The sequence below is a fragment of the Lygodium microphyllum genome, chromosome 22, assembly GCF_053477565.2.
Source record: "Lygodium microphyllum isolate KBCC chromosome 22, Lygodium_microphyllum_v1.1.10, whole genome shotgun sequence".
In the NCBI taxonomy this organism is placed as follows: domain Eukaryota; kingdom Viridiplantae; phylum Streptophyta; class Polypodiopsida; order Schizaeales; family Lygodiaceae; genus Lygodium; species Lygodium microphyllum.
In genome coordinates, this window is record NC_141156.1 from 17988623 (window position 1) to 18014444 (window position 25822).

A 25822-nucleotide genomic window follows, 5' to 3' on the forward strand; every position below is an offset into this window, starting at 1 on the left:
TGAGCTACCCTGTATCCACTCCATCTCCCATGAAGAGTATGCACATCTCTGTCCAAATCTTGGAGAGTGTCTCTACAGTATATATATCCAAAAAATCAATAGCATAGAAACATTTGGCTGTCCATATGTACCAAGCAATAATGCTAGCTATGAGCTTCCATCTGTCACAAGACCCTTGGGTCCACACTGTCTGCGAGAAATTTGCCATTACAATCCTGGTCACAAGCTGCCCTGAGACAAGATAGGCATGGCACTCCTGCATATCCACAAACCGTGTGTCAGTCATAGAGTTTGTAGTGCAATGAAGGGCTCTCCTCCAAACCCCTTCAACCCTTGGGACATCCTATATGCAGTGCCTCTGTGTCTCATGCTCCCCACATCTAGTGCAAGGAACAAGGACTCTACCATAGCCAAGCCATATGTCAACTGCTAAATTCCTGTGTACCAGTAACCAAAGAAAGACCGAAATCTTTCTTGGTCCAAAACTATCCTCCAATCTCCTTGACAAGTCTACAAGGAAAGGCTGTGATATGCTTACATCTAGTGCAAGGAACAAGGACTCTACCATAGCCAAGCCATATGTCAACTGCTAAACTCCTGTGTACCAGTAACCAAAGAAAGACCGAAATCTTTCTTGGTCCAAAACTATCCTCCAATCTCCTTGTCAAGTCTACAAGGAAAGGCTGTGATATGCTTTGGGCAGCCCAATGCTGAACTGCAGCTGGCACCACTCTGATCCTGCTGATTTGTATCCTCCTCAGCTTTATCCGAAGAAGGGCACATCGCGAGGCGTCTCTGCAAATGGATCTCTCCATACCCACTCCCCTGAGCCCTTCTGTAGCCTTTGAAGTGGCCTCCTGTATGCGCAATGTCTCCAGCCATCTATAATGCAAGTTTGATGGATTGGGTCTAAGTGCCAAGTCCTGTCAGAATGAGCCATAACTTGTAAACTTGAACTGATCCGGATTGTCTAACTTGAGTCTGCCATCCACCTCTACTGAGAAAGTAAGCACACTCTCTCCACTTGTGGCCACCATTGCAAGAAAGATCTCTCCTTTGGTGAATGTTTGTAAGGTATCTGTGCCAATCGTACACCGAGGAGGTACCACCTCCTTGATGCTCTCCACGATGGCTCTATGCCTCCCTTGATGACTCGAAGTCCTTGTCTTTGTACTTCAAAGGCAAACCACTCTCCCATTGTAGAAGCTACATGCAAAGGGAATCTTCCCCAAGATAGGCAGGTCATCTCTCCAATCTTCTCTCCAATGGTGTAGCCTCTCTCTGTGTTGCATAAATGGTTGAAGAGAAGTGGATGCCTCGCTTCTCTTCAATAGAGGCTGGGTCAAGTTGGTCAACTGCTGCAAGTATTGATCTCCATGCTCATATAAGACATACAACAAATCTGAACTCAAAACCATTTCCAAGCCCTGTAGCCCAGATGTGCTGAATTATGTATTCTAGGCTGCCATGGTCCTCCATGAGAGAATAATGGTCTCTAATCTCCATAGCAATAGCTTCTTCCATAGTTCCTTGCTAGGAAGGAGCAATTGATGACCTACACAAATAGAGGATAGTGAGCGTAGAAGATGTAAGTGCTCAATAGCTGTGTTATATAAGAGGGTAGCATTGCATATGCATATATGGTGTTGGAGGTTGACTAGTCATAGACACACATGGGCTGTTTGCCTTGAGTCATCGTCTACATGGTCTAACTGACCACTATGCCCCATCGCCCACATATATGGCATACAATAATCCAGGGAATACACTGAAACCGGTCTCTATGACTCACATAAAGCGGTAGTCCCTTCAATTAATACTTCGTCTTTTCACATATACACACAAATAGAGACCTCACTCCCTCGCTGAACACCAGATTGGCCCCGAAGAACGGTGCCCCTCTCGGTACTTCTTTATCAATTAAAAGATGGAAGGTTACAAAAAAAAAAGAAATGTTCCAAAGTACAAAACCTGTGAACATTTAGCTTGCATCTTTTGTGAGTAAATTTCAGTTGCATAAGGACAATACAGAGGATAGTACAACATATCGAGAACAACTTCCCTTTCTGAGTAAATTTCAGCTGCATAAGGACAATACAACATATCCAGAACAACATCCCAAGTAGGAAAACACTTTCTGTGAGCATAACTCAATAATTCAAGTGTAGAATTGCAATATGCAGAACTCTATATTTATATTGTTTTTCACGTGTTTCTTGACCTATTCTCAGCCTTATTCCATTCGAGTTCTGTTCCATACCAATTGGACTACAAACCTTTTAACCTTGGCATCATTCCAACAGTAAAACAGTCCCACAAATAGCACTAAATCAGAGCTGAAAATCCTGTTCTTGTGTGGTGTGGTCAACGCTTTCTTTAGTTCCTGCATTGGAGGAGCAATCAACTGCTTCTGAACCTGAATAGTGAGGCTCTTGCCTCAACACAAGAGCAAAGAAAACACAGAACTATACATTCGATGGAATCAGCCTATCATACAGAGCATTTACTCTAAGAATAGAGAGAGAGTTGACGAGAGGGAGCAAGCTCTACCTTCGTACATGAGTCAGAGACAAAGAAGTACTCTCCATAGCTGATATACTTGCAGCAATCTGCCCTCAGCTCTTGAAAATTTTACTCTTAGATCTGCCCCTCTTGCCTATTACGTTTTAAAAAAAAAGCTCTCTCTCTCTCTCTTTTGGGAATTTGTGCCACATGGCATACATGTAACAATTTTTCCATTTAAACCTTTTGGTCTAAAATTCTCCATGATCAGTGCAAAATTAGACCTCGCCATATACCAGAGAATTAATCCTCATGCAAAAATGAAGATAATGATGAGAACAGATTCTGGGGTCCAAAAATAGTAACTCCCTAAATTTTAGGGATGGTGACCCTTGTATTCCTCAAGTTGTTCTGAGCAAATTTTATCTTTGCAACCACATTAAAAAGTGTAATGTGGCTCAGTTATGGTGACTTTTATTCCGTGGGCATTCTCACATGTGTATCTTATGTCTTGGCTAGGCTCATTGTCCTGTACCATTTCTAGTAGCTAAGCGCACAGTCCCAACCCACTGGCATTCTATTCTTTAGTGCCCATTTAATTCGGTCCCAAGGCTCAGACAAACCATTAGTCCAATTTGTCCCAATGGCTGCCTCTTCTGGCCATGTAAAGATCCCGGCTTAATCCAAGAGAACTCTGGGGATAAAAAGCAACAACAACTAAAGAAAAGAAAAATAAAATACTCATATAAGTAAATAAGGAAAGCAACTGCAAAAAGTATCACCACCTGGTGACATACACTGGTTGAGGGCTCATACTACTAGACACTATGGACAAGGTGCATCTAATAATTGATCACTCAGTATATATCGCTATCTTCATTAACTCCTTCACACTTGACCCAACGGTCAAGTCCTTGACAATGAGCTTCACGACGAGCGCTCTATTCTAGCTCTCTGTGTTAATGCTTGCCAAGCCAACGGTGGATTTGGGCTGAATGGTGATATCTCAGACTACCTCTATCCATGCCAGGATACAAGCTCCACCTGACCAAATGAAATTCTGGATGAGTCTCTTCACCTGGTCAAGGCATGACCTAGAGAAAGCCCAATAAGAAGTAATATACCACATGGTGGCTAGCAAACTTTGGTTTGCCCCTACCACCCTCACTACTAGTGATAATCTTGCTACACTCCAATACTATAGCTTTTCCCTTATACTCAATAGTAAGTGTGCCAACTACTGCTCTGAAGTAATATCAATACCCACATGATAGCCCATGTATCTCACTAAAGTGCCGTGGGGAACCCAAGTGAAATTCTCTTGTGACTTCCAATCTAGCTACTTAGTGTCACAAATCCAACACCCACAAGATTTGTGCGAATTAATGAGATCTTGTGAAGCTCTACCAAAAAATCCGTTGTAGATACAAAAGCCCTTAATTTCTCCTCATCCCTATCCAAGCAAAGAGCTGAGTCATGTGCAAACTGTACATCTAACAACTCCTCAAACTTTGGGATGGGAAGTTTGATGTTTCCACTACTGGTTCTACCCCTCAAGATAGAGATCATGGTGTTTGCAACAAATAAGAAAAGAAGAGGTGCAAGGGGATAGGGTGTTAGTGTCTCACTAACCTTTGAGTGCCAAATCTGTCACCTCTAGCATTGTCAATAAATACTTGGTTGTGAGCTTATGTGTAGAGAGTCACCACACCTAGGATCCACTGCATTGGCCATAGCATGGTTCACTCCAAGAACTCCCAATCAGCTTCATCATAAGCCTTCTTGAAATCGAGAAGTAGATTGATGAGCTTCTGTCACTTGGATGATGCGAGAGCTGTGGACTTCCAAAAGATGAAAATATCATCCAGGATGTTGCACTTTGGGACAAAATCGGTCTGGGTAGGTTGTGTGAGGCTTGGCAACAAGAGAGAATTGGAAATTGATCATTTTAGCTAGGATGATATTCACTTTTCCAAGCAAAGCGATGGGTCCCTATCGGGTGATTTCCAATATTCTCTACTACCTTCATTGCCTTTTGCGACAAGATGAATCAATGCCTTAGATAGTCTCTCTGGCATACGTCGATGCCATAATCTCTTGAAATGCTGCTAGAAATCGAGTGCTAATCGCATTGTAGTAGCTCAAAAAGAAAGCCCCGCTTAATCCATTATCCTACCAATAAAGCATGTACAATCTCTTCCTCTGCGAAAGGCACCATCAAGTGTCTCCTCATGCTCTCTATTACTACCCTTTTGGTACTTTGCTACACTATATCTCTATCCCCCTCAAAGCCAAGTAGTGTTGTCGTTGGCATGAGGTGGTGGGAGCAAGGTACTACAAAATTGACAATACAGTATAGTATGATAAAATATTGTACTAAATGGTACCTTAAGATTTTATAAGATATGGTATGATATTAGCACCAAACAAAATTGAAAATTTTAACAACTATAAATGATAGAACACATGTTTAAAGTGAAAATAGCAATGCCATTACAAAATAAGATGAATACATGAGGTCAAAAGCCATAATTAGCATATGCTAGGCCCTCTTGGTCGCATGCCCAACATGTGGTACAACAACATACATCATACATGATGTTAGAGTGCAGCAAATGTGGAAGTGTATGGACAAGACTGAAAGATGATAAATTTGAGAGAAGAGAGAGAGAGAAGAGAGAAGAGTGCAGAAATTGGCAGTTGATGAATGCTGAAATGAAGAAGGCAGATATACAAATGGACTCTCAAAGTATCTCCTTGAGTTGATCTCTCTCCACCACCTAGAATGACAAGTGATGAGGGCAGGCAGCCTAGTGGCTATAAATAGCAAGAAATAGGCTAAGAAAATAATTGGGGTGACCAGAAAACTGGCCAAATGACTTGTAGCAAAAAGCTGCTGACCAGCAGTAAATGCAATTAGCGACTTGCATCCGTATTGCCACGTGGCACTACTGCCTGCTAGACTTCTACCCCGACCTGCCTAGTCAACAGTGACTGCATCTATTGACTATTGAAAATGCCTATAATTGATAGAAAATGCGTAAGCGTGCCCAAGAGAAATGACAGTACCAATTGTAACTTGAGAATGCAAGTTCAAGGGATGACTAATCTCTAACACTCCCTCTTAGAACCTCGACGTAGCATAAGGCTTAGGGATTTGGAGTGCTATCATAGAACAAGATGAGGAAGCGCCTTTGTAAACAAATCTGCCAAATTATCCTTTATCTTGTAGTAAACCACATCAATAATCTCATCAAAGATCTCTCGAATGAAATGGTACTATATCTCAATGTGCTTTGACCTAGCATGAGACACAAGCTTCCATGCCAAAGCATTGCACCAATAACTCTCATTGTTGCAATGAAAGGTCGTAGGATGTGTTTTCGGGCAGCCAAGCTCTCCTAGTAACCTCAGAAGCCATAGTGTCTCACATGTGGTAGAAGATGTTGCTCTATACTTCACCTCGGTAGAGGAAAGGGCAAATGTGGGCTACTTCTTGCTACTCCATGAGATAACATGTGTACCCAAAGTAAAGCAATATTTTGTTGTTGATTGCCATTGATCAACATATTTGGTCCAATTTGAATTTTTCAAACTTATAAGAACCAAAGCCGAATCTCTAGTACTTGCTAGATAATGAATACCAAGATTGGGGGTTCCCCTTAAGTAGGGTTGCATTCCGTGTGCGTACGAGTACATTTCATATGATACTGTGCTATACGTTCATTTTGTGCGGTACCTTATGGTCTATGCGTGTTCAAACTATACAAAAAAAAAAGATCATTTAAAATGTCCATTTGTGTATATGTTTGAAAATTTGCCCTATTTTTTACATGTTACACATTCAAACTTCTCTTCTTTCACACTCCTCCCTGTTTCGTACTCCTTCCTCTTCTCTTCTCCCTCACCTTAGCTCTTGTAAAAGGGCAGCATCCTCCCCCTAGCTCACCATACAAATCAGCTTGCATCCTCATAAATCTCGCTCTCTTGAGCTCAATTTTCAAGCCACTATCTTCTTCAATCACCCTACTCTCTCTCTCTCCCTCTCCCTCCCCTTCCTCCTCTCCCTCTCTCTCACCTTCTCTTCCTCCTATCCCTATCCCTCTCCTACTCCGTGTCCCTCTTCCTCCATGGGCCGTAGCCTTCTAGGATCAATAGGAGTAGAAATTGTGAAGGCATTGCTAGGGTTTGCAGTGAGGAAACACAGAGTGTACAACCACGATAAAAACACAGACATAGATAGTGATGTGCAAAACTCAAACCGTAAATGCAAAACACAAAACTCAAAACTCAAAACGCAAAAACACAAATACAAACAAAGAGAGAAAGTGAACTCGGAAGTGAATGAATCAATGTAGTAAATGAATGTAAGAGTAGATAGAATGCTTAAGGCAGAGTAGCAAAGTGTTGGAGTGTGATGTCCACCGGAGATAGATCTTGAGTGTTGTAATTACCAGTCAATGTAGTTGGGGGTGTAGAAGACCAAAACCTAGTTCACCAGAAGTAGTAGGATGCCTAGCATTAATAGTGGAGGAGCTTGAGGAAGGTGGCGATGGCTGAAACTGCCAAATGCAGGAGGAAGAGTGTCAACTGGAGTTGGCAATAGTTGTCTGGGGCCAAAGGCAGCAATAGGAGGAGTACTATGTAGCATGTGGTAGCTGGAAGGACAGTCAACAGAGCGGCAGTTGAAGCAATAGAGTGAGTGGTGGCAGCAATTGCAAAGATTGGACAGCCACGTGGAGAAAGGTTGATGGTTGAAGTCTACACACAAGGGTGAGAAATCCTACACAAAGGATGGGTTGAATGGTGGGTAGCTTATCTATTTATACATGTGGATGGACCCTTCCAAATTAGGGTTTCATTAATTAAGCATGTTTTGGGCGGTTTAAGAGGCTAATCGATGTGTAAAGAATTTTTTCTCAACACCCCCTCTCAAGCCCAAAATAGGGCAAGAAAGGAAGGCCAACCTAGTTTAATCCCAAGGCATCAATTGCAAAGAGTGGACAGCCACATGGAGAAAGGTTGATGGTTGAAGTCTACACACAAGGGTGAGAAATCCTACACAAAGGATGGGTTGAATGGTGGGTAGCTTATCTATTTATACATGTGGATGGACCCTCCCAAATTAGGGTTTCATTAATTAAGTATGTTTTGGGTGGTTTAAGAGACTAATCAACGTGTAAAGAATCTTTTAGCTCAACACCCCCTCTCAAGCCCAAAATAGGGCAAGAAAGGAAGGCCAACCTAGTTTAATCCCAAGGCATCCCACCCCAAAGCAACTAGGACATTGGACAAAAGGTGCATGGGGAATTCCTAGTGGCCTATCAAAACTACATAGGTGATGTTTATCTTACCAAGGGAGTCCAAGTAGTCACTCCAGAGAGGATAGGGTATTGGACAAAGGGTGCACATCGACTGCCTAGTGGCCTACTAAGTCTCGCAAAGGCAGATTGAACCACATTGATTTTTTTTAAATTAAAAAAAAGAAGATAAATAAGTGATTTGATGAGAGAGGATTTGCAGCCCATTAAGTAACTATGCGCATATGGGAGAATGAGAAGGGATGGTTAAATCCAACATCTTGTAAAATAAACAAACTAACCCAACCACTCAAGTGTGTTGATAAGGAGGAGAAGGGGCGATGGGGTAAGGTGGTGGGGTGGAAGAACGGCTGGTGGAGACAAGTGATAATTTGCTTAGGATGCTCTGCACAATGAGATGCATAGTATGCTACATGCTGAGAATGCTCTTGTAGTAGGTGCCACTTGGACAGTGCTCCTTGTGGAAAAATTGTTCACTTGTTCAAGTGCCCTTGAAGACCCTTTACAAAGATAAAATCATGCAATTCAAAGGAGAAGGTATAACAAGGGGAGAAGGTCGATGTTGAAGACAAGTGTTGAAACCTATAGAATACCATGAAAGGATAGGTATCCCCTCTCGATCTTGGATATCAATGCTAAAAGAGAAAGAGGAGCTTGATGTCAGCCTTCGTGTGGTGCCGAGAATCATGAAGAAGGATGAAGATGAAGATGTAACACCCTAATTGGAAGAGCAACATAGAAGTCATCACCATGATAGTATAAATAGAGATGCTACATGATCTGCCTTGGGAGGGGAAGCCTCCATATTGATAGAATAGCAAATCTCCTAGGAAGATGAAACCATGAAAGGAACGGTGTGTATCCAAACTCTCCAATCCACAAAGGACTAGTGCAAAACTACATGTTAGCCCTACACTAAAATACAAAAACTTTGCAAGAGAGATTAGAATCTACAAAATAGAGGCTAGTATTGAGATGCTCCAAAGCAAAACAAAACAAAAAATGAGAGCAAAATGAAAAAACACTATAATGAGTATGTAAATAAGAGTGAATGCAATGGAAAACTGAAGAGGGAAAGACTAAGGATGTGGCCACCATCGTGTACATCCATCAGTAGGTCATTGCTAATGAAACACATGATGAGGTAGAGAAGTGGTCCTAGATGGAGGTGCAGAGGACGACCTAGAAATGGATGGAAAGAGTGCAATGGTGAGGAACAACAGACCGATCAGCTAATCCTGCAAGAGTATTGAAAGATATAGAGTGCTCAAGCTATCTATGTACAACACGTCCAACGGCCCCTAGGTAGAAGGAGGAGTTGGGGCAGTTGTGGGAGCCGTAGCCCCATTGGATTTTGTAGCACGAGTGGGGGTAGTCATAGCGATCTATTGGGGTTTCTTAAGAGGAAGACCTTGGGCCTTGGTACGACACATCTCATCCACATGGCTTGATCTCTGATAGTGTGTGCAAAATCTATTTTTCTTAGGGAGTTGTTGCTAGATGGGTTTTTTATCTTTGTTTTTGTCAAAGGAAGGAATGTCACACTTGTTTTGGCTTGCCTTCACATGTTATGAGTTCTTGCCATAGCTGCTTTTCCCTTGCAAAGAAGAGGCAACTAGACCCCACTTTGAATAAGGGTACATGGATGACTTCTTGTGGACTTGATCATGCAGTCTCATGTAACGCAAAAGTTGATACTCAAACTCATAGAAGATTGGTAATTAGGCAATGAGATAATGTGTTGAACAAATGGAAGTATTTTTCAAGAAGCTCATTAAAAAAGAATGTAACATTTGATCATCGTTTGACTTCAGAGAGCCAGTAGTGGCAAACTCAGGGTAAGTAACCACTGATATTCGGCCAATTTGACTTTTAGATCATCCCCTTCCCTAATGGAAAACTCGTGAAGCTCAAAGTTGAGATTGATACATTGAGTGCGATCTCATACCACATAGCGGTCAATTTGAGATGATTCCAACGCTCAAATATGCGGGGGAAATGCTATAACTGAGAGTGAAACTCAGAAAGCAATCCCTGCATTAACTCAACATTAGCTATGGATTGTGGGCTCTCTATTGAGAAATGTACTCAAGGTGAGCTAATTGAGGGTTTGAATAAGCTCTAGACCAAAGACGAGGTCCCAAAGTCCCTGAGATTCAAGCACTTGTTTGAAGTTCGACTAAGAGGTGAAATTCGACTCATTAAAACGAGTCTTATTGGTGAAGATGTTCTTGGTTGTAGCAAGAGGAGTGGTAGTGTTGTAGGATGGGAAAGTTGGGTGACTTGGGAATTAATCCTAGAGTACCCACCATGCATACATGAAGTGTACATTGTGGATCCAAATGTGGGCATGGGCTGACGAGGCATTGGCATGGTGACTGCATGAGTAGTGCATGGAGGAGAGGTAGAGACACTGTTGAGCTAAAAATGCATTAGCTTCACTTAAATAGTCCCAAAACATGCTTAATTAAGGAAGAAACCTTGTTTATTTAAAAAGAAATACGTTCCTAGAGAGTCTGTATCCCATAAGCACAAACCCACTTAGGAGGGCCCAAACTTTCTATAAATAGGTATGCTGTCCTCCATTCAGCCTCAATCTCGTTTTTGCAGATTTCAGGTATTTCAGCTTGCTGCCCATACCGTGGACACGTGGAGGACATTGCAGTCCAAGCTGGCCATTGCTGTCTACAACAATCTGACTCCTGTTTCCAACCTACCACACACTATTCGGAGCTGATTTCAGCATGCTAAGTGTTGCAGTTGGTTTTTCCCGCATTTGTAGTCATATTTCCTGCAGCCAACATTTGTTGTTTTTTCTCTCCTGCAGCCAGTGTTTTAAGTCTTTCTCTGTTCGCACCTGCGTTTTTAGTCTCTCTCTCTCTCCTTACCTGCATTTTTAGTATTTCTCTCTCCTGCATTGCCGTATGCATTAGATCCAGCCTTCCTTGGCTATGTTTGCTGGTATCCGACATCTAGAGGTTGCCTTGTTGCAATTCAGGATCCATTTGGAGTATGATACACTCTCCAGCTCATTACCCCTACCTTGATCCTTGAGATATAGGAGTTCGAGGTACAGTATTCATTCACTGCATAGTGTGTTTGCCGACATCTAGAGGTTGCCTTGTTGCAATTCAGGATCCATTTGGAGTATGATACACTCTTCAGCTCATTACCCCTACCTTGATCCTTGAGATATAGGAGTTCGAGGTACAGTATTCATTCACTGCATAGTGTGTTTGCTGCATGAGCATTGTATATTCAATAGTCATATCATTTCATTCATTCTTTGTGATCGTTGTCTTTGAGTTACCCTAATCCTAACTATGTTCTTTTAATCAATTTGTGCTTTGTTGTACGGTGTTATTTGTGTTTCTGTGTTAGGATATTTTCTTCATAGATATGTGGATCAAAAGATGGAAATCCCTACGTAGGAGTAACCCATGGAGTATGTGATGATGCATCTAAGTAGATGATGGGAATCCCTGCGTTTGGAAGGTCAATGAATGGGGAGATGAGTGATCGGGCGTAGTGAGGGGGATGCTCATCACAACCATCTCAAGGGCGAAAAGAAGTGCGTGCTTGTGAATATGTGGAAGGCACAATGCTAAAGGGTGTCATTCACCTTGACGATGTACCAGGGTGCAAAGGGGTAGTGAAGTGAGGATAGATAGAAGATGGTGTGGAGAAAGAGAAAGTGCTAGGAGCGGAGATGGAGGATCCAACTCGTAGTGTGCGAGATGCCAAAGTGGAGTGCAATGTGAGGATTTTAAGGAAGAAGAGAGAAAATCGAGGTGTGGATTAGAAATGGGTAGGATGGGAGGGATTTGAGAAGAGTGGTTTACATGCTCGAACGAAACAGAAGATGTAGGTGTACTTGATGAAGGATATTTACTTTAAGCGCCCCCTCTATTGACATTCACATGCAAAAAATCATCGAGATCTTGCATATCAAAAGGATAAATAGGAGAGGATTTTGATTCATATGAAGGATAAATAGGCAAAGATATAAAAGATGGGTTGCTAGTTGTTTCAAATGTCGCATGCCCTCTATGGTTGGAGAGGTGGCCAGCCTCATCAACTAATCTAGATGGTGTAGCAAAGTTGTTGGGAGGGGTATAAGCTCGACTATATGTGATGCTCAAGTACTCTTTAAACTTCTCCTCTTTGTGATGAAACTAAAGTTTGCAACAGGAGAAGAAAAAGAAGGTGAAGGTGAACGTGGAGTGTTGTCTGAAAAGAAGCTATTTGAGGTAGCTAGAAGTAGTAACCGTATTGGGGATGGAGTATGTGAGTTGCTTGCTTGCACATTTGTCAACTTACATGGATTGAAGAGTGCTTCTCTTGATACACAAGTTGCCTTGTTCAAAGTTTATCTCAACATATTTTTAGCCATGTTAACCTAGATGAATCATAACATGGCTTCATCCTTAGGGCCATAGTTTATTCCAAGAAGAAGGTGTCTAAGACATTACGAATCAGTTACATGTCATTCGTGTATTTGACACAAAACTAAGTCTTTATAACAAATGCAGGATACTCTTTACAAGAGCGTTGGCTTTGATACCATGTGAAGAAATTGCTAGGGCTTGATGTACATGGTAGGTGGCTCACCTCAATATCTAGCAATCAATGCACTAGCTATCCACAAGCGGCCTTTCGAAGTTACTCGTAGTTCGGGAGTAGCGCAAGGGGTAGCTCCATTGGATTGTCCAGTAGGAGTGGAGGTAGTTACAACGGTCTATTGTCAGGAAGAGGTGAAATTTTATTGCTTTGCTTAGCATTTGATTCAAAGTTAATCAAATGTGTTGATGTGACTTGCACATGTTTGGTGCAACTTAATTATTTCAAAGTGTGGGACCTAGGACATTTGAATCAAAGTTAATCAAATGTGCTAATGTGACTTGCACATGTTTGGTGCAAGTTAATTATTTCAAAGTTTGGGACCTAGGACCCCAAGATATGAGTAGGTGTCAAAGACAAAAGTTGTGATAAGTTATGCTTGATAAGTACTAGGTGGTATCATGTGCCAGATTTGGGCCTAGACCTATTTATTAGCCACTAATGTCAGTGGTAACATTAGAAACTAGCCATTAATTAATGCCAGTCTAAGGGTCAATAATTGCTAAACACAAACACACATATACACATTTAAAGTATGTCACAAAAGGCTGGGTGGTTGCCCAGCTATCTATTGAATTCTTGTGTCTTATGGAGGTGCTGAATCCTGTGTAAAATTTGATGTTAGTGATACTTAGCTTGTTAGATTGTTTTGTCATTTCAAAAAATATATATTTTATAAAACATTATGATCCAATAAAGTTGATCTGCTTCACATGATTTCTTACTCAAGTCACAAGCACCTAACTAAATGGGATGTGGGTACACTCAGTACCTTAGTTTCAGCTATTAGAGGAAGAGATTTTAGTCAATCTCTGTTACCCCAATTTACAATAGAAATTAGGGTTTGACAACCACCTTGAGATGCGTATTCAAAATTGAGAGCCTAGGACTTGAATTCTAGCAGTTGAAATTAAGAAATTTCAAGGAGATTCAAGAGGCTAGCCAACCAATATCAAATTTGGGACTCCATTTGTCTTTTAAGGAGCAGGGTGAAGGCCAAACCAAGGGGCAAATTGGTTTGGAGGTTTGCTGGTTAGTTTTGATAGCAAGTGACACTTGGATTAGTGGAGGAGATTAGAGGATCTTAGTTATACTCCATCCATTTGTAATAAAAGTTAAAGAAATACCGCAAGAGGCACTAGTTTTAGGGCCAACAAGCTATCCATTGTCCAAGATTAAAGTGGTAAAGTGTGCATTTTAGTTTATGTGAATTTTATGGTTGCTGTAATTAGTGTTAAATTAGGTTATCTATCACCCTATCTAAGAAGGAATACTAGTTTCATGGTCCATTGACATGATACCATCAATTTCGTCAAATTGATGGACTCAAGGCACTTGATTGAAGGTCATAAGCTTTGCTCTAGTATTGAAATTGTATTTAGTTGAGCATTACAACAAGAATGGCTTCAAATAGTGAGATGGAATCAAGTAGGGATGATGCCTCTCAATCTGAAAATTCACAAAGTGTTGGGAAAAATGCAATGTCTGATCTTGGACAAGGCACGCAATATGGACAATAAGCTGATAATGTTGGCTTAGACTGAAACGTGGGTCCTTCTAGGCCTTTGGAAGTTGATGACAACAAGAGGAAGAGGAATTTGATGATGAGTTTAAAGATCAACTAAGGACAACAATTGAAATGTTTATGCAATTTGCAAATGATCCTCAATTCATGCGCTTTTGAACCCCTTAAAGTAGGGCAGCAAAGGTAGCTTTGGGATAGCAAGATGCATTGAAGAAAGAGCCAATACAATAGCACGATGTTCCAAACATGAGCAATGAGCATACACAAATGATGCTAGTGGGGCAATTGATGTATATACAAGGCTGACTTAGAAGTGCCAATCCAATGCTTTTTGGATAGGAGAGTATATATGCAATTATGAAGCAGCTAGGTTACTTTGGTGGTGGCACTAGTTTCCATGCTATGGTGGGTCAGGGACCACATGCGGGGATGTATGGCACAACTCTTTATGGTATGTAATATTTTGAAAATTAATTTAATAAGCTAGATATAGGTTGCTAGAGAGCAAGGAGAGGCTATTGATGTGGTTTGTAGCCACCAAGGATTAGTTCTATAGCATGTGACCACAGTTTGCAGCCCTTGGGGAGCAGTTGATAGCAACCCAAGGTCCTTTGGGTGCAAATGGGAGCATACAAGAGGAAACAACAATCTTTTCGGTGTTCCTAAGTTGTAGATAATGACTTCCATGGCTGTTTGAGTAGGGCAATAGAAAGTTTTCAGTGTTTTTTGCAATGAAACTCCGAAATTTCTCTCTCTACAACATCCTTTCTCATCCCTAGCCATCTCTCAAGCTATCTCAGCATTTTCTAGCAATTTGAGCTATCAGAAGAAGAGATTTTAGTAAACCTCTACTGTAAATCTTGATTCATAGCAGAAATTAGGGTTTGATAACCACCTCAGGATACATGCTCAAAATTGAGGGTCTAGGGCTTGAATTTCAATAGTTGAAATTGAGGAATTTCAAGGAGATTCAAGAGGCCAGCAGGCAATGTTAAATTTGGGGTTGAATTTGTCTTTCAAGGAGTAGGATGAAGGCCAAGCATCTAGCAAACCAAGGGGCAAATTGGTTTGAAGGCTTGTTGATTACTTTTGACAGCAAGTGACACTTGGATTAGTAGAGTGTATCTTAGCGGTAACTGAAAGAACTCTAACTAGGTGAAAGATAGATTGATAAGGGTTTTGGAGGGGTCTTTCTTTTATAGCTTGGAAAGGTAGTCTAGTCGGCTTGTCCAACCATATTATGAAGCTTTTCTAGTAGGCCAAGGAATATTTCAGGAAATATTCACTTTACTGTTGGGTCCGGGGCACTTTCTCTTGACCCTCCTAGCCAGGGGTTACTTCCATTATAGCTGCTCTATCTAACCCAAAGGGTAGATTGACAAAGGTAATCTTTTTTGCCATGCGGTCACATAAACCTCATCTAACATACAAGTTAGGACCCAACCAATGTTCGTGCTTACACATAACTTCTTCTCATAATGGGGGCCTTACAACTTAGAGCACCATGTATCATTGGTGGAACCTTATGAGAGTGGGGCATTGAGGATATCTAACACGGAGGAGGTTAGAGGATCTCACTTGTACTCCATCCATTTGCAATAAAAGTTAAAGAAACATTGCAAGAGGCACATGAGTTTTGGGGCCAATAGGCTGTTCATTGTCCAAGATTAAAGTAGTGAAGTGTGCATGTCAATTTATGTGAATTTTATGTGTGTTGTAATTATTGTTAAATCAGGTTATCTACCACCCTATCCGAGAAGAAAGGATCGTTTCATGGCTTGATTGCTGCGATACCATCAATTCCCTTGAATTGGTGGGCTTGAGGCACTTGATTGAAGGTTAGAGGCTTTGCTCTAGTGCTGAAATTTATTCAGCTGAGCATTATAGCAAGAATGTCTTTAGATAGTGGATGGGATCAAGCAAGGATGATGCCTTGCAAATGAGCCTGAGTTTCACCCAGGTAGTGAAAATATACTTTTGCATCAGCTTATGATTAGTTTGACATGAGTTTTTGCCTTAGTTTTGAGACAAAAAGTTTTGGCATATATTCAATCTAGAAGATGTGGCCATTGAAGAGTGGGCTGTGAGGCAGATCATCGAGCAATGTAATATGTAGAAATACGTGGAAGTAGTAAGCCAGGGGTGGACTACTTCCATTATGCAGAGTTCTTGTGGACTTTCCACAGGAACCACGTCATTGTAGCTATGCATGAGGAAGAGGGAACTCGTCAAGTGTGAGTTAACCCTAGAGATGGTGGAAAAGGTGCTGGGCTTGCAAATAAAGTAGAGAGAAAGCCGAAGAGAGATATATGCCTTGCTAGGAATGGACAAGTTAAAGGTCCACACCAACAACAGCGTCAGCTTGAAGCATATCCCGAATCTCGAAGTCCAACTCCAAGCCAAGATGGTGCATGCATTGTTCTCTAGTCAGGAGGTACAATACCATCATGAGCCACATCAACCTTCCCTTGTAGAGAGCATCGCAGCAAGGTTGTTGGATGAGGTGAATCTCAACAGTTTTGTGAGGAAGACCATTGAGACCTCAGCAAAAGCTTTGGCAATGGGATGACATCCTGTTGGAGGAGAATCTCTTGCCATCAAGGCTAAAAGGAAAGCTTCATCTTTAAAGGTTGCAACCATGGGATTTGGTGGGGTCCTCACCACGATCATTAGGGAAGCCTTGGGACAAGGGTAGGAAGAAGCAAGAGAAGGAGTAGATGAGATGCCAAGTAGGTTGCCACCTCACCAAGAATAGGAGGTGCATTCCAGTGAAAAGATACTGAGTGAGGAAGAAGAAGACATGGAACAAGAAGAGCATACTAGCCGGGGAAAGGCTAAGAAGATAAATAACAAAAATTGCGCTAAGAAATCAAGAAGAGGAGAGAGGAAAACAAGAGAAGGTGGAATTGTAGAAGACTCTCGTAGGGAGTCCAAAAAGACCAAGGAGGAAAGAAGGAGAAAGCAGGAAGAGGAGTTGAGAAAAAAGGAGGAGGAAGACATGGCCCTCGCCATGCATAGGTCCATTGAGTAGTAGTCTAGGCAGGATGAGAGCTGGAACCTACAAGCCCAATTAGAGATGAAGGGCTAAGCTCAAGTGTACATGTTCTAGAGTTCACGCCACTTGCAGTGCAAGAAGGCAAGGGTAAGGCCCCAATCACCCCCATTCCCACTCTCCTGACGCTCGCCACCACCACCGCCATCTCCACTCCCAGTTCTACGACCTAGGTGGATGCCAACAACTTAATGGCTTGGGTCCAATACTTTGTGAATAAAGAAGTGGGCCAAGGAGCAGGAGAAGGAACCCCCATGGTAGGAACCAAAAGGCCAGATGTGGCAGACACCAAATCGAGGCAAGACCCTAAGAGGCAAAAGGTGGCAGGCTCCACAACCTCCATCCTTGCAATAGAGAGGCCATCCAAAGAATACAACGAGTATGTCACGGAGCTCCTTTCTCCATTAAAGAAAGCCAAGGAGGAGAAAAAAATTGTGGTAGCAAAGGTTGAAGCCAAAAAAGAGGTCATGGCTGCATCCTAGTTGGAGAAAACACACCAAATAGCCATGGCCCAAAGGGAAGTTCACGAGCTGAAGGAGCAGCTACTACAAGCTAAGGAGAAGACATAAGCAAAATGGCAGGCGTGAGTGAATGAAGAAGTCGAGGCCATATGACACCTACAACGACACAATGAAGAGATTGTGACACGCTACGAATATCTACAAGCTGAAATGGAGAAAATCACTAAAGCCACAGAGGAAGTGGAGGAGCTAAGGGAGGAAAGAGCTCGTAGGTATGAATGAGAGGTGGAGAAACTAACCCAAGAGGCTATCTCAGCACAGGAAGAGTAGCAAAAACTAAGGACAGAAATGGAAGGTCAAGAACAAAGGCTGATAGTGCTAGCACAGAGGTAGGGGGAAAGCCTCAAAGATATGAATAGGAGGGTAGAAGAATGGGTGAATCAGAACAACAAAAGAGTTAAAGCCTTGGCAGTCTTCTTGCTCAAGTAAAAAAAGAAAAGATAACTGCTAAAAGTAGAGCAAGAGCTACCCAAGTGAGCTTCCAAACCTAGCAACATACCTGCTTGGATACCCTATTGGACGTCACCCAAGCAGAGAAGGGAGAGTCCATAGAGGCAATGAAAAAGAAATTGGGAATGGCTTGTAGGGCACTAAAAGCAAGACTACACACAACCTAGTGGAGTTGGCCCAAGCTTGGAAGAGAAATGCCATTATCTCCTATTGGTAGGCCTAACCTCGTAGGAAGTGGATGTACTCGGGTTCCTAAAAAAAGAGCAGCAGGAACCAAGCCAAGAGAGGGAGGTGGATGTAAACTTTGAAATGATTCAAGACCACATGAAGAAGAGCTTGTCCCACCTCCTCCTTCCCCGTGGCCTCAAGAGTAGCAACACACAGATACCTTCACAAAAAGAAAGGTGGCACTGAGGGAAAGAAGAAAACAAATGGTAGAGGACACAAGGAGAAAATGGAATGCCAAGGGAGTGAGGGCGCCCCAGGAACCTATCCCACCATCATGCAAGGATGATGTCCCATGAGCTTCCATGCCGGCCTAGTAATCTAGGAGAGGCAAGAAATGTCTAGGAGCCCTTTCGACTTTAACTTCCAGTTCCCCACCACCTTGCGTAGGGTCTTGCCCATCAAGGTGATGGAAGAGGTGATTAACATCAGCAGGCTTGGACAAAAATGGCTGGAGGAGAGAGAGAGAGTAGAATCCCACCTTATGGGCCATAAAGATGCCAAATTTTGGCAGAATAAGGTTTTTGAAGTGCCAAGGTCTGTGGCCAGCTATGAATGTCAACCTAAATGGAGAAGATGGGTCTGTGACTCCAACTTGGACACTTGGATGGCCTTTTGCAACACTGAACCCTTTGAGTGAAATGACCCAACCTTTATGCCTTACCCTGAAGGGTGGGAGTGGATTTTGACTCCAATGTCCACGACCGTTTCCCTGTAATCTATAATCCTCATTGTACTACATATGAAGAGGCCCTTGTCTTCACATCAGAGAACTTATATGATACCCTAATCCAATTCACTAACGAATTCTCTTCATGCCCTGACCCCGCCTTTATTACCACTTGTAATTACCTTAGACTGCTTAGGATACTCCTTAAGCAAGACCCCACCCCGCAGGAGTGCAACCTTCCAGTACTCCATTTTGATCCTAACGCTATAGATAGTTGCGTGATGGCTCGACTAATAATGATGTGGGCTACTTTATTACCTTCATTTTTCTTAGCCCTTCTAGAGGACATGAATGATAGCCACTTCTTTTGCTGCAATCATCCATTCCTCTCCACCACCACCCTTCAGGTTTGCCTAAACCTTAAGGGGTATCTCCAAAGCCGCATTTTAACAAATATATTAAGTCCCCCTCTCCACCTCACTACTCTGATGACAAAGATTAACTTCTAACATGACTATGTAACTTGGGCAAAAAAAAAAAAGTAGACACCACAAGCTGCACATCGATCACAGTCACTACACCTAGGGGTCCTCAAGTTAGGTGCGTCTAGTGGCCTTGATTGGCCTTAACCCCCTAGCCCTTTGGATTCCCATAACACTTGCTTAGGGCATATCAAGGGTAGGATATACCTAGGAAGGTAATTCTTGCCTAAGGGTAGACATGTCACCCTAAGCCCCCTACACTGCACCTCCCTTATGCACAAGCTGGGTTCTCAAGTGTGGGACACCATCGAAAGCTTTGCCCAAGGTTAGTTGCCCAAGGGACCCATCTCCTAGTTCCACAAGCACATGCACCACACACTCCATGGTAAGGCAGAAACACCCACAGGTAGTGCACCTTTCTTTTCTTTCTAGGTACAAACAAAAGCCCAACCACCATCTTATGCGACATGTCACCATGCAGGCACAACAAAGCACAGGGCATGGACGCAACAGTCCCAATCACAAAAAATGAATGAAGAAGCTCATTTGGAACAACGTAGGAGAAGGTAGCCAACAAGGGCTAAACAATACATTTGTCCAACTTTAACTTCAAATTCAAAGGCATAAATCCCTCCAGCACACCTTCCACTAGGGCTCGTATAAGGGCCTTGCAGTTCCATAAATCCCTCCAACACCAGGGGTCACTCCAAACTCAAGGGCCTTTCAGTTTCATAAATCCCTCCAACACCAGGGCTCATTCCAAACACAAGGGCTTTTCAGTTCCATAAATCCCTCCAACACCAGTGTTCATTCCAAACTCAAGGGCCTTTCAGTTCCATAAATCCCTCCAACACCAGGCCTCCTTCCAAACTCAAGGGCATTCTCATTCTAAACTCAAGGGCCTTTGAGTTCCATAAATCCCTCCAACACCAAGGCTCATTCCAAACTTAAGGGCCTTTCAGTTCCATAAATCCCTCCAACACTAGGGGTCCTTTCAAGCTCAATGGCCTTCCAATTCCATAAATCCCTCCAACACACGATCCACCGGCTCATATACAACCTCAAAAAGCCACTTGGCTACTCTAACAACACCATTCGACTCATTACCCAGCAGTGCCATGGGAGTGGCACTCAACTAGGAGGGGGTAATGTTTATTGTAAGTGAAGAAAGCAAAAAATGAGGCATCAAGAGGAAAAGTACAAGGCAAAAAAAAGGAAAGGCGCCCTATAAAAGAGTGGGCCCGAAGGAAATCTAAACATATGGGAACAACCACCAAGACTAAACCATGGAAGTTGCAAGAAGCCAAAAGCAAGAAGACTCACCTTTAAATATAAACACACAGCCAAAACTTCTGTAAAAGAGCGTTAGACTCCCTCTTGTGCAATTTGTAACTATGAATGGGCAGGAGACCCAAGCTGGGAAGAGAGGAGGAAAAATGAGAAAAAGGGAAGCCATGTAAAAAAGGGGATGAGGGGATGACTTCCCAAAATGGATTCAGGGTTTTGTATATAAAGTTCAAAAAGTGAATGAGAGCTCATTCTTTGGTGTGTGGCAAAGTGGAGCCAGTGTGAGTGAGTGCTTGAGGGAGGAAGTGCGAGTGAGAGAGGGAGGGAGTATGTGAGGGTGAGAGATCTTAGAGGTGAAGCCCTCCACCATCTCCTCTCTTCTTCTTCTCCTTTTATCTTCTCTCATCTCGTGTGTGGTTGTGGAGGATGGAGCTTGAAGGAAGAGGCTTGAGGATACTTGAGCGTGTATCACAAGTCATGGAGATATCGGAGTGCTTGAGAGAGGAAGCAACTCAATCAGGCATTAAGGTAAGCTCACTACACTCGTAGAGAGGGATAGTGCATTGGCTATGTGAGAGGTAGCCATTAGTGCTTGCTTGAAATGCTTGACCAATAAGCGATCTATGGGTCTTGGCAGTTGAACTTGAGCTTGCTTCTACAACCCTGGCATGGCCGAGGGTATAGATAGATGAGGCCTCCACCCTGGCTTTCTTTGGGTCTTTTTTGGATTCAGCGTCCATAGTAGCATGCCTCTTTGTTCTTGGTATGGGGGATTCTCTACTAGTGGGTGTTAATCTAAGCTGCTGCATTGTGTTGACTAGGTATTGTACCCAGGCCATCACGTTGCTTTGGTCCACTGTCACATCCATGGTTTCTTGCGTAGTGGTAGCGGTGGCAACGATGATGGGTGGGGGTGATTCCAATGGGGCCTTCCCTTTACCTTCCACCACGAGTCCTCTAACTTCTTATACTGCTGTGGAGCTAGTTCCAGGTGCATCCTCTAAGCTCTTTCTTACTAGCTCTTTGGCGTGGGAGGGATGCTCAACCAACAGCCTAATGGCGAGAGCCATCTATTCATCCTCTTCCCTCCTTAGTCTTTCCTCCTCCTCTTGTCACTTCTTCCTTTATCCTTCCTTTGTCCTTTGAGATTCTTCTTTTGCCTTTTGCAGGAGTTTCTCGTCTTCATCCTGCTTCTTCTTCTTGCTTGGAATTTTTAGCAAGATTTTCTTCTGCTCCTTCAAGCTTGATGGGACTGGACCCTACCTGCCTTGCTCGCTAATGGTCTATTCACTAGACTCCTCTCATTTTACTGCTATGTGCCTAGAGCTGAGTCCCCTTCTTTCTTGTAGCTAGCTCTATCTTCTCTTTTTGTGGTTCACTCACTTCTTTATCTCTCACCTTTCTAGCTTTTGGAGAGACACTAATGGGCTTTTTGGGACTAGGGAGAGGTGTTGCTCTTGGATGGGAGATCTATCTAGAGTCTCCCTTACATGTTCTTCCATTTTCATTTCTCCCACGACTTGTTGGATGATGGTGGTCAGCACCCCTCCAAACCGTATCAGGGATGCTTTTGATGTAGACATTTTCCAATCCGACTCGATTGTGGTGACTAGTGCCTCACCTCCTATAGGTCTTTGGCTCGAGGACAATGCCTTGGCTGATGACTCAATCATTTTGCGGATGTAGGCATTCAAATTCACTTAATCTAGGTCCTTACTATGATACTTTCAAGCATTGACACCACACTTGGATCGAGTCATGAGGGTATGTATTGGTGATTGAAGAACAAGGCATGCACCATCTTTGCCTGCAACTAGATGGTGGGGTCAGGGATGTCTAGTAGATTGATCCCATCATTAGTGTGTACCTTTGTCTTCTACATCTTTAGCATGCCATAAAAATCCCTCTTTGGTCTCTTTTCCTATGTGTTGGCCAACCCAAAAGACTTCTTCACTATCTCAAAGCTAAGCACAACCTCTATCCTTTTGGGAAAGCATTCCTTCCTGATTGTCACTGTACCACTGTTCTTCCTTGTGTTGAAAGTCCTCAGGAACTTTATGCACTTGCTGTGGTCAATCTTCAAGCCAATCTTCTCTATGTATCTGTGGAGATTGCACTGGTTGACTATTTGTCTCGCCATACCTTCCTTATTCACTAGCTCTCCCAAATTTCTGACGTTGTGGTACTTTAGTAGACTTGCATTTTAGTGGTGGCTAGTTGGTACATGTTGTGCTCTTCCTCTGAGAACAGAAGTTTGCCTACCATCTTGAGTTCCTATTATGGCACAACAACTTATAACTAGCTCATTTGAGAGCATCTTTTGTGAAAGTTTTTTTCCAAGTATGAGTTCCCTTTATTCATCCTTTTTTGCTTTTGAACCTTTTTTACTTGTGAAGTTAAATCTAAAGTTATAATTTTAACCCATATTTTCTTTTCTACTTTACCCCCTTCCCCTCGGGAATGATGAAAATCCTTCTTACTTGTGAAGTTTAGTCTAAAGTTCTAATTTTAACCCATATTTTCTTTTCTACTTTACCCCCTTCCCCTCAAGAATGATAAAAATCCTAAGCTTGAGGGCATGAAGTACTTGCTTGTTGTGCTTTATTTCTTCATGAGCCAAGCATAGAGTTGAGGGTTATACTCTAAGTGGGCGTGATGGTCCATGTTTTGAGGCTTAATGCCTATGTGTGCAAGGTAGGTTGTTAGGACATCGGCTAGGAAGTCATCAAAGTTCATCCCGTTATAGCGATATGGAGTTCTTCCTTAGTCAAGAGTCAGTTGTTTGAGATCGAGTCATACTCAGAGGTTTTGATTGTGCATCTTTGCTTAATGTTGGTCATAATCTGGTAGCCCTCTTGTTCCCATTGGAGATGTAGGGCATACCATTTGTGTAAGAAGGAAGAGTCTGACTTGACTAACCATTTTAACTCTTCTAGTTCTTGGGTGATTGCAGAGACTTTGGTTTTGCTATAGGAGGTAAGCAACCTCTATTTGAAATCTTGCTCTCGAGACATCTCATTGGCAATGACCACCTTAAGAATCTTGACGAACATGAACTCATATTCCTCCCAAGTGCATGGGAAGGAGCATACTTCCATTGCTAACAACTCATCAAGGAGGCCTAAATCCAAATGTTCATAGCTTTTAGCAAATGTGGTGAAGATAGCATCCAAGTGTCCAATGCAGGTGACAAATCGTCTCCCATATTCGCACCTAGGTCTTGTTGAGATGACAAGCTCAACTCATGCGAACATTGATGATGGACCGCCTAGTTAGATGGGTCCACACGTCTACACTTAGCACGTCGGTGGTCATTATGACACTCACATGGCCACTGACTCATTACTTATTATATTCAGGTTGTTACACCTATTTACAGCTGGCATAGTTATAGCGCCAGTCGACTAGTGTAGTCGGTTATGCATTGTTTGACTTAGTAGGCCACTTTCCTTTTATGTTGTATCTTATCTATACTTTGTGTACATTGTAAAGAGTGTGGAAGAAGAAGAAGAAATCAGTAAGAAAACGTTTTGGCCTCCATCTCTCTTCTTGTCTCTTGAGTGAGCTTCTCCTTGTGCATTCTGTGTGTGTTCGGCGCAACATCTTGAGCAACCCCCTCCACCACGCGATCCTGACATGGTATCAGAGCCGCGCCATTGAGAGAGGCTGATTTCGAAGGTTGAAGTGAAGGAGAAGAAGCAAGGTTCGAGCAAGCAAGCTACGGGTAAGAATCTCTCCCATTCTTCCACTCATTCTCTTGGATAGTGCATGTGGAGGCACCAGAAGCAGGGCAGAGCAAAAATCTCAGATTGCAGTGAGATTTGGTGTGCGCGAAGAGCGCTGTATATTCTGCAGATAAGCCCTTTAGGGCTATCCCGCAGTTATTTTGGGCATTTGAGGCCGTTTCAGGGCCCGTTTTAGAGCCGCAAGGTTGCGGACAGCAGTTTCGGGGTACACTGTGACTTCGACTGTATTGACCGAACGTGGGTGCGCAGGTTACAGATTTCAGATCTGTAAGTTCAAAGGTGTTTACCAGTGAGTAAACACAAGGTTTATCTGCAAAAAGGTTGCAGATTGCATGTATTGTTGAGCAGACAGTTAAAAAGGCTGTCTGGTGTATTAATTTTGTGATAATGGCAGAGAACAGTGGAAGTCCTATCATTGAGAAGCTCGACAAGAACAACTACCCTTCATGGAAGTTCCGTGTCACGAACTTCCTTATTGGAAAAGGCCTCTACAAGTTTGTTTCAGGTGAAGAAAAGGAACCGGAGATGAGTGATCCTCCAACTGCAGAAGAGACAAAGGCACGGAAGGAATGGAATGCAAAGGATAAAAAAGTCATGTATTGGTTGTCTGCAGTAATTGACAATAATATGCTGGGACACATTAGAAATGCAGAGAATTCATATGCAGCTTGGACCATACTTGAAAGTATGTTTTCTGTAAATACAAAGGCACGAAAGATTCAACTCAAGCAAGAGTTGAATACATTAAAGAAAGGGAAGATGTCTATCAATGAGTATGCATTGAAGGTAAGAAGCATTGCAGATGCATTGGCAGCGATTGATGCAATGCCCGATGATGATGATTTGGTGTCATCTACCTTGGGTGGACTTAACAATGAAAAGGCTTGGAAGTCTTTTGTAACTTCTGTATATGTCAGAAAGCCATTTCTAGATTTCGATGAGTTGGTCTCCCTTATGATCACTGAAGAGATCAACATGCAGAGTGAGACATCTAAAAGAAGTGGTGAACAGGTCCAAGCTTTCTACTCCAGTTCAGGAAGGGGACGTGGCAGGTTCTCTTCAAGAGGCCGTGGTACAGGACGTGGTAGTGACAACCAGCAAAACAAATTGAATCAGCAATTTGGCAATATGCAGGTTTCAAGAGGTCGTGGTAACTTTAGAGGCAGGGGGAGCTTTAGAGGAAGAGGTGGATGGCAGAACAGAGGTTCTAACAACTCTGGTATTGTGTGCCACTACTATGGCAAAACAAGTCATATTGCAACCCAATGTTATGCTAAGAGAGATGATATCCGCAGTGGTAAGTTGCAGCAAGGAAACTATGCATCGTCTTTAGACAGAATGAAGATAAAAATGAACGTTTGTTCGTTATGCAGCATATGCTGAATGCTGTTACAGGAAAGGGAACACATGAAGATGTTTGG

General features: G+C 42.7%; 1 protein-coding gene across 7 annotated transcripts in view; it reads left to right on the forward strand.

Moving 5' to 3' along the window:
- LOC148016928 (UBQ, helicase-c and DEAD-like helicase domain-containing protein) overlaps positions 1-25822 on the forward strand; it is a 263742-nt gene that overhangs the window by 66227 nt on the left and 171693 nt on the right. The gene's annotated exons all lie outside the window — the stretch shown is intronic.